The sequence below is a fragment of the Penaeus chinensis genome, chromosome 19, assembly GCF_019202785.1.
Source record: "Penaeus chinensis breed Huanghai No. 1 chromosome 19, ASM1920278v2, whole genome shotgun sequence".
NCBI lineage: Eukaryota > Metazoa > Arthropoda > Malacostraca > Decapoda > Penaeidae > Penaeus > Penaeus chinensis.
Window position 1 is genome coordinate 32,453,486 of NC_061837.1, and position 8,505 is coordinate 32,461,990.

The 8,505-nt window shown below is 46.2% G+C and overlaps 1 protein-coding gene across 2 annotated transcripts in view; it reads right to left on the reverse strand.

The window, feature by feature from the left end:
• Positions 1-6,603: 6,603 nt before the first annotated feature.
• Positions 6,604-8,505, reverse strand: part of LOC125035280 (oxidoreductase NAD-binding domain-containing protein 1-like) — a 24,595-nt gene continuing 22,693 nt past the window's right edge. For both annotated transcript variants that reach the window (XM_047627557.1, XM_047627556.1), the window contains one exon: positions 6,604-8,505. This exon is cut by the window's right edge and continues 1,276 nt beyond it. The gene's annotated coding sequence lies outside the window, so the exon portion shown is untranslated.

The window sequence follows — 8,505 nt, forward strand, 5'->3', positions numbered from 1 at the left end:
GGATGGAGGGGTATGAATAGCAGAGAGTGAAGTGAAAGTATGCCAGCCGGCGTGGGGAGTTAGGAAGTGGTACATATGAAATAGGAGAAAGGAGAAGTGGAAAGTGGTTACCATAGGGAAAGTGGTCAAGAACTGATCAGTGGAAATCTAAATGAAGAGAAGGGGAGCATAGAAAGAGGTCAATGCATGAAAAAAACTGCGTGCGTGTATCAAAGTGTGTGGGGCGATCTGAATTTAGAATAATAAGGTCAGCTGTGGAGAGGAAGCGCTCTAGAGCTCGGCCACGGGAGTTGGTGATAGAATCACCCCAAAGAGTGTGGCGGCAGTTAAAATCACATACTATGAGGGAAGGTGATTGAAGTTGGGAAATTAGGTTTTCAAAAGCAACAAAGTCAATGGGGTGGGAAGGGGAGAAGTAGACTGAAATCACTGTGATCCAGCGGCGAAGAAAGATACGAATAACTGTGCAAGAGACAGTGGTTTTAAAGGGAGGTATGACATAAGGTGTTTTCTGGTTGATAAAGGGAGTGTGGGGAAGAGACAAAATGGTAATTGGGGATTGGTATTGGAGAATGTGTAAGAAAAGTCTCTTGAAGCCATATAATGGATGGGTTATAAGAGTAGAGGATATGACGGAGGTCGGGTCTGTGAGAGCGGAAACCGCGAATGTTCCATGAAGGATAGTTATACTTTCGTTGATTTAGTGATAACGATTGCAGTACGTGTTGGAGAATTTGAAGGGGAAGGTGCTAGAGGGTGGGGAGGTGGTGTTGTATCAGGAGGGGTATTAGGAGGTAGAGGGTCTGGGGAAGAGGGTACTTGTGATATAAGGGATTCACGTGTGTATCCAGGAGGGAGTGGAAGGGATAGAGGATATGGTGGGAGGGTTAATGTAGGTGGGGCTGGAGTCGGGGGGGGGGGGGGTTGTCGGGATGGGGTAGGAGGATTGGGTGTAGGGAGAATATGAGTAGGAGGAGGATGGATATCGGCAGTCACTTTGAGTGTGGAGGGAGCGGGAGTTGTAGAATTTGAAGGTGGATGAGTGTCAGTTTGGGACTCGATTATTTTGAATATCATCAAGAGTTTCTGTAATGGAGTTGATTGGGGAGTTTTGTGAAATAAAGGTTTTCTTGTGAGGGGGGGGAAGAGAAGTCTGGTGTAGGGTGTAGGAGCTCGTCGACGTGCCTCCTGTCTGGCTTCACGTAGAGTGAGTCCAAGTCTGAATCTAAGAGTTGCTACCTCAGACTCAAATTTGTAGGTGGGGCAGCCTTTATAAAATGCATTATGGGGGCCGCCACAGTTGGCGCATGTGCGTGATTGTGCAGAGCAGTTTGATCGAGTATGGCCAGGTTGGACACATTGTGGGCATCTGGCTGTGGAACGGCAGTGTTTGGCTGGGTGTCCTAAACGCCAACAATTTTGGCACTGATGAGGAGGAGGTTGGTATGGTCGGACAGGTAGGGATTCCCCACCTATGTAAACATTAAAGGGAAGGTCATGTCTACGGAAAGTAATTTTGGCAATGTTAGTGGATTTCTTACGATTACCTCTGAGAGGAATGGAGTAGCATTGTACTGATGTCGCATCATAGTCCGTGAGACAGGCGACTAAGTCTTCTCCACAATCTGACCAATCTTTGTCATAGATTGGGCAATTTGTTGGGGAGATAGAAACAGTTCCGGTGCAAGTATTGAGGGTTGGATGAGGTTCTGAAGGGATGGGATTGCCATATAGATATAGCTAATGCTATAGCTTGGTTTATAGATCTTACTGTGACGAGACGGGAGCGGTCGGGTCGGCTACGGAAAGAAACTTTGCCTACTTGTTTTTGGAGGCATTGCTGGATGAGGAGGGTGTTTTTAGAGTAGGAAGCTGTGGGAGGGATCACGAAAAATCGGTCCCATTTGGCTGGGCTAAATAGAGTAATTAAGATTTTTGTAGAGGTGGGTGTAGTAGAAGGGCGGGGGCGTGTGGAGGAGGGAGTAGTGTTGAGGGGGGTAGTGTTACGGGGAGGTGGGCAATAAGGCTGTAAGGTAGTAATAAGGGGGGATGGGGTAGTTGATGAAGAAGGTTGTGGGAGTAGAGGTGTTGAAGTTGAGCATGTTGGGAGTGTAAAAGTGTCTCCTGGGGGTTGAATGTTGATTAGGGTGGATACTGTACTAGTAGGCATTGAGGAGGGGGAGGAGCAGAGGCAGCTGCGGGAAGAGCAGCGTCGCAGGAACCGCGAAGAGGAAAGACGCCGGAAAGCAGAGCAAGCGCTATGGAGGAATGTGGGCCCCCTGTTTTGGCCTTGCTCTGACCCTCCTTGTGCGAGGGAGCACGTCGTCCGGGCGACTCAAGCAAAACTCCCGGGAGTAGAACGCTGGCCAGAGGAGCGACTGACCACGGAGTCCCCTATGGACACAATCCGTCTGCCCAAGGAACCGTCGCAGCGGGAAACCTGCCGGCAAGACGGACGAAAGCGGGGGAGACTCCCGGGGAACGGCCGTCGGAAGAGGCAGGCACGGTCGAGGGAGCCTCGGCCGACGGCGAATTACACGCCAGAGGAAGCGACTGCAGCGGCACTGAAGTCAGAGGAGCTGACCGCCCTTGCATGTTCGTTTGTGCAACTGGTGGGTGCGGGATGTGCACCCGAACGACCAGTAGGCGTGGGGTGCCCGTCCAAGGGTATCGGTCCACCGGAGGAGCTGCCTGCCGTGGACGCATCGGAGGAGCTGCCTGCCGAGGACGAGCCGGAGGAGCTGTCTGCCAGAGACGCGCCGGAGGAACAGCTGGTGGGTGCAGGATATGCGCCCGAACGACCAGCAAGCTTGGGATACCCGCCCGAGGATCTGGTGGGTCTGCCGGAGAAGCTGCCTGCCGAGGACGTACCGGAGGAGCTGCCTGCCGAGGACCCGCCGAAGGAGCTGTCTGCTAGGGACGCACCTGAGGAACAGCTGGTGGGTGCAGGATGTGCGCGCGCGCGCACACGCACACACACACACACACACATTTATTTATGTATTTATGTATGTATTTATATATATATATATATATATATATATATATATTTAGCCTACATGACTGCGTCGCTCACACACGCACTCTGTGTTACGACAATTGGTTCAAGTAAATCCTTGCGGATTGCCGTTGTCGTTTCCCTTATTTACTCTCCTATCTATCAGAGACGGTGGTAGTTCAAGCCAGGTCCTTGCGGATCGTTACTGCCGTCTCCCACTTCTATTTTCTTCTTAACTTTGTAAAAGTAAAACACAAAATTAAAAAAAGACGAAAATAACGTAAAATCGAACATAAAAAACTGCATTTTTTTTAATAAATAATCGGCTAATGGCGCTTAACACCTCCTCTTCTCTGTTGTCTTTCCTTTTTTTTACTATCTTGGCCCTTACGTGTATAATCTGGTTCACCGATATCCGTCACGGCGCCGAAGGAGGACCCTGCTGTAGAAACGGTCACCTTAGGATGCTGTGGGAAGGACGTCACCGGAAGATCGCCAGAATCCTGGAGACCAAGATGTTCGTCAGAGCTGGTATTAAGCCTCCCTAAGATGTGGAAGGGCGCCGCCTGCCAGGACGCCCGTAGATCCAGCGTGGGACCAGGAATTCGCCAGCGCAGGTACCAGTCGCCCCATGATGCTGTGGACGGGCGCCGCCTGCCTGGACGCCCGCAGATCCGGTCAAACTCCAAGAGTTCGTCAGCGCAGGTATCAGCCGCCCTGAGATGTCGTAGAGGACACTTCCTGCCCGGACGCCCGTAAATGCTGACGAAGATTACGAAGACGTCTGTACGAGCGCAGCCGAGAAGGACCTGGACGAGATCTGCGAGGACGTGCATTGGGCGAGTATGCCGCTGAGTTTGGCCTGGACGAGGACTACGAGGAAGTCTGGACAAATCTGATGTCATGGAGGACCTGTGCGAGACCTTCGAGCACGTGTGGACGTTGAGGACGGACGGATTTACCAAGGACCAGGATGAAGATGACAAGGACGAGCAGCCACGAAGATGCATCAGGGACAGCGCACGCGAGAATGAAGTGACTAGCATGTCAGGACTAGCCAAGTTGAGTCACTCTGGAGGCAAAAATAGGGCGCCTCGAGGGCGAGGCGTTAGTAGGTGACCGAGCAATATACTGTGTACATAACCACGTGGCTCGAGGTCCAGGAAAGAACCATCGTGTCAGCGAGAAGTAGCTGACGAGTTATCTGACCTTATTTGACCTCGGTAGACGTGCCCTCGCTCGCGGGCTCCGGTCATTCTCACCAGCCTTCCGCCCCCACCGTCCTGGTCGGCGCCGCGACCTCCCGCACTCAACACATGAGACTTGTCTCGAGTGTTACTGTTGTACTCTTCAGAAATAAAGAGTTAGCCGTGTTAACAGCTATTACTACTCCTGCAAACCAATGTATAAAGGTGTCCTTATAATAGTGTGTGTGTGTGTGTGTGTGTGTGTGTGTGTGTGTGTGTGTGTGTGTGTGTGTGTGTGTGTGTGTGTGTGTGGTCATAAGTACGTGTACAAGATATGTGCGCTTGTGTGTGTTTGCATAATTGTGGGTGCGTTTACACATATGTATGCAGATTTGATGTGCATATATGTATATACATGTGTATACATGTGCATGTGTGTAGTTGTATATAATGTAGGAGAATGTATGCACATCATATGCATAGGAGCATATGTAAAGGCGTACTTGCATGTGCATGGGTTTACTCCCAATAAATGGGGATGATTAAAACGATTGATGTTATGTGCATGTGTTTACATAGATATCAAATTTCTCAAAAATTAAAACCACCCATTGACCAGCTCCCTCCTCCCCCTTTTGGAAGCGTCTCAAATGTGAACCGATATGTTGTATTCAGGCTAGAATCATATAACAATTTTGCATTAATATTGCCATCCACAGTACTCATATCTTCACAATCGGATTTTCCAAAAAGTAAAAAAAGAAAAAGAAAAAATATATATAGATATTAGTAATTTCTGATTTAGTTTAGTTGTCTTTACGATTGAATGCATTTATTAAACGTTTCAGACAGGAATCTCTACTTTCATATCCCGCCCTCTTAAAAACAAAAACAAAAGTTAATACCTTTACAAAATCCCTAATAAAAACAATAATTCTCATTAACTTGGTAATAATCTCACCTCAAAGTACACTAAATTAGTTGTTTTTTTTCATATATGATATTTGATTTAGCAAAGAAATAATAGAGTGGTTCGGAGTACGCAGGTCGTACCATGACCCGATTTTTTGAATTACGAAAAAATAAATAATTAAATAAATATGCTGGCCATGGTAGTTTATTTACCACCCTGGTTATCTGCTCAGGCGTGGGCAATCGTGATTGCAGTCTTACATATATTTGACATAGTACAGTATTCTGGGACAACTGTAATTGTACATGGTAAAATACATCATACAAAATCATACATCATGCAAAAAATATATTACGTTGATATACTTTTGCCACTATGTTTACATTACACTATTCTTTGTTTACGGCAGTTTTACACAGTAAATTTAGGATAAAGCACGTATATCTTCCAATGTATCATGCGAAATTAAATATTCGCATACTTCTTTATGCCTAATGTTAGGTGGTTTGAACGGCTGTAACACGTCATTCCGAGATATAGTGCTCAAGCGTTCGCTTGTTTTCCTGCATCTAGATCCATCTGCTCTTCTTGCACCCTGCCGTTGCCAGTACATTATGTAACCTAAACGTGTTCTGGGAATAACCACCTTACATTGTTTGGTTTGACTTCGGCGCCTCCCATAGGAAGGCTTGCTATCTCTATACTGATCGTAGTGCCTTATGGCCTTTAGGCCTTTGAGTGTTTGTCAGATCTACTAGTTCTTCCTTATGAGAACTTTTCAATATAAGTGCAACCCTAGCAAGAGGTATCCCAAGATCTATGTTCACATTATCTTTGCTGCAGGCTTCCTTCGCCAATTTGTCTACTTGGTCGTGCTTGCGTATGCCAACATGAGATGGTATCCATACAAATTGAATGTTGAAATTGCGCTCTATTGCTTAAGTTACTTTACGCTTAATGCAACTCACAATATCTTCATCGCCACTTGCTCTGAAAGAATTTAGTGTCCGAAGAGCATTCTGAGTCATAGAAAAATACTCCAAAGCCCCGAGACATAAAGAATTCCGTTGAAAGGAGTATACCTGCCAACTCCGTTTGTGTAGAGCAGGCCCAATTTTGCACTCTGATATTAACTTGACAACCTGCTTGGTATCCAGACTGTACAGATTCGTCACGTAACACTCGTTTACATTATCGCCCATAGATTCCGAGTTCCTTTACTGTTGTTAAAGCAATTTGTTATATACAGTTTTTTTGTGGTAGACATGATCAATGTCGAATTTTTCCATGGTGGAATGGATCGACCCTTTGGTATTTTACTACTTGGGACATTGAGCTTTGTAATGTTTATGGAGATTTTGTGTATCAGAGAGCGCGCGTGTGTGTAATTAGTCCCGTCTGCTTGTGTGATTTTATGCTGCATTTGTTTTTGGAAATCTGAAAGATACAAGGGTTCCCTCAGAGCTTTGACCCCGAATAAGGTGGAAATAAAAATTATTCTCTCAGAAATGGATGTTAGGTTTAATTCTGACCTCATGTTCACTATCCTTGCTGTTCTTGGGGCACCGGGGATAATCTTCATAATTTCCTTTTGCACTACCTATCCTTGCTGTTCTCGGGGCGCCGGGGATAATACTCATAGTTTCCTTTTGCACTACCTATCCTTGCTGTTCTTGGGGCGCCGGGGATAATACTCATAGTTTCCTTTTGCACTACCTCCAAGCTATTTATTTCTGATTCCTTACACTGCAACAAGTGCATTGCATGGTAGTCTACTACTAACCTTATAAATGCCAAGTAAAACAGTCTAGCGAGCTTAACATTGATGCCACGTTCTCTTCCGACAAGAACTTTTAACGGTTTCAATCTCTCCCAGTCTCTTCTTAAGGGAATGGATCAGGTCTGGATCATTTACGATCACCCCGAGGTATTTATGCTTATGACACATGTCAAGCTCCTGGTCACCTATGCGAAAAGTGGGTAAGGGTATGATACATGGGTTGAGAGCCATTGTTTGCTCAGCGGAGATGACTAATCCACACTCATGAGCCCTTCCTGTGAGATTGTTGAGAATTCTTTGCATCCTATTTTGTTATAATGTTCTGACGAATTGTCATCAGCATAGCATATAATGGATTCAGCATCCCCAAGTGGAATATCTGCCAATAGCTTGTGCATGAAGACACTTAAGAGCCTGGGGCTGAGAACTCCTCCCAGCGGCATCCCAAGTTCAAAAGAACTTGCTCTCCTGAACAGGACACAGATCTATTCGAAAGATACATTCTTATCCAGCTCAATAATTTACCCCAAATGACAAAGCTTACTAATTGTTATAGGTTAACTTCTCTGTTAGCAATGTCAAAAGCTGACTTGATGTCAAGCAAAACACTGTGCTTCCCTGGATTAGAGCTTGAAAAGTACTCTGTGAAGCAATGTTGTGTGGTACATCCCAATAGAAATCCGAACAGTTAGTGAGATAATTTACTTTGTAACCTTGTAATTCTTTAGATGGTGGTGGCTCTCCTCTCCATGCAATGATGATCCTATTTAAGGGCTGTCCGTCCTTGTAAATCCTCTGAATTTTAAAACATCCAGACGGCCTCCTTCGGAAACCTGGTAACCAGGTATTCCCCGTATCTTTTGCTTTGTTCTGGAGAGAAAGTGCCATTAACCATCAGGGCCACGTAGTTTTGTTGTTCCCGTCGTACGTACGTAGACATAGTGAGAGGATGTCCATTTCTCCTGCACCATGTCAAGCGGGCCTGCCTCTTGGCTGACCTCCCTCATCCACCTGATTTTATTTACAGTAGACATGTCCTCCAGAAAGGCCAGTTTAATGTACCTGTCCCGGGGGGGATGGGTTCGTGTTGTTTGGTCTTTTCTCTGGTTGGTTTGTCAGTGAAGTTCCTGGAGTCACATGATGAGGTCTTCATTTTCTTCTTTTTTGTCTGAATGAGTTTGAATCCCTCGTCATCAGCATCTGGGTTGAAAGGCGAATCCATACTGTTCATATCCCTATGCTCAGTGGAATCAATCTCTCCCATAGAGTGGAGTGTTGAGGGGGTGGTAGTTGGTATTACATTGGTACAGCACGGAAGTGGTTGTCCACTGCTGATCAACTCCCTACATTCCTGTGCAGGGAGGGTGCGAGTGTCAGGTCAAGTGCTGTCACCAACGGTCATTCGTACAGCACCCTGTTACTCTGGCACTATACTATGTAGCTGTAATTTTAACTAAACGCTGTTTTTTTCTAGATGCATTGACCATAATATCTGACACAATTTGGTGAATGTACACCCACACACTACACACACTATAGGTGTAAGGAAAACCCAGGTGAGGGGATTTATCCCCGTAATATTGTCCAGGACACAGGAGGAATCCTGATGATGTCCTGCCTTGGTGTT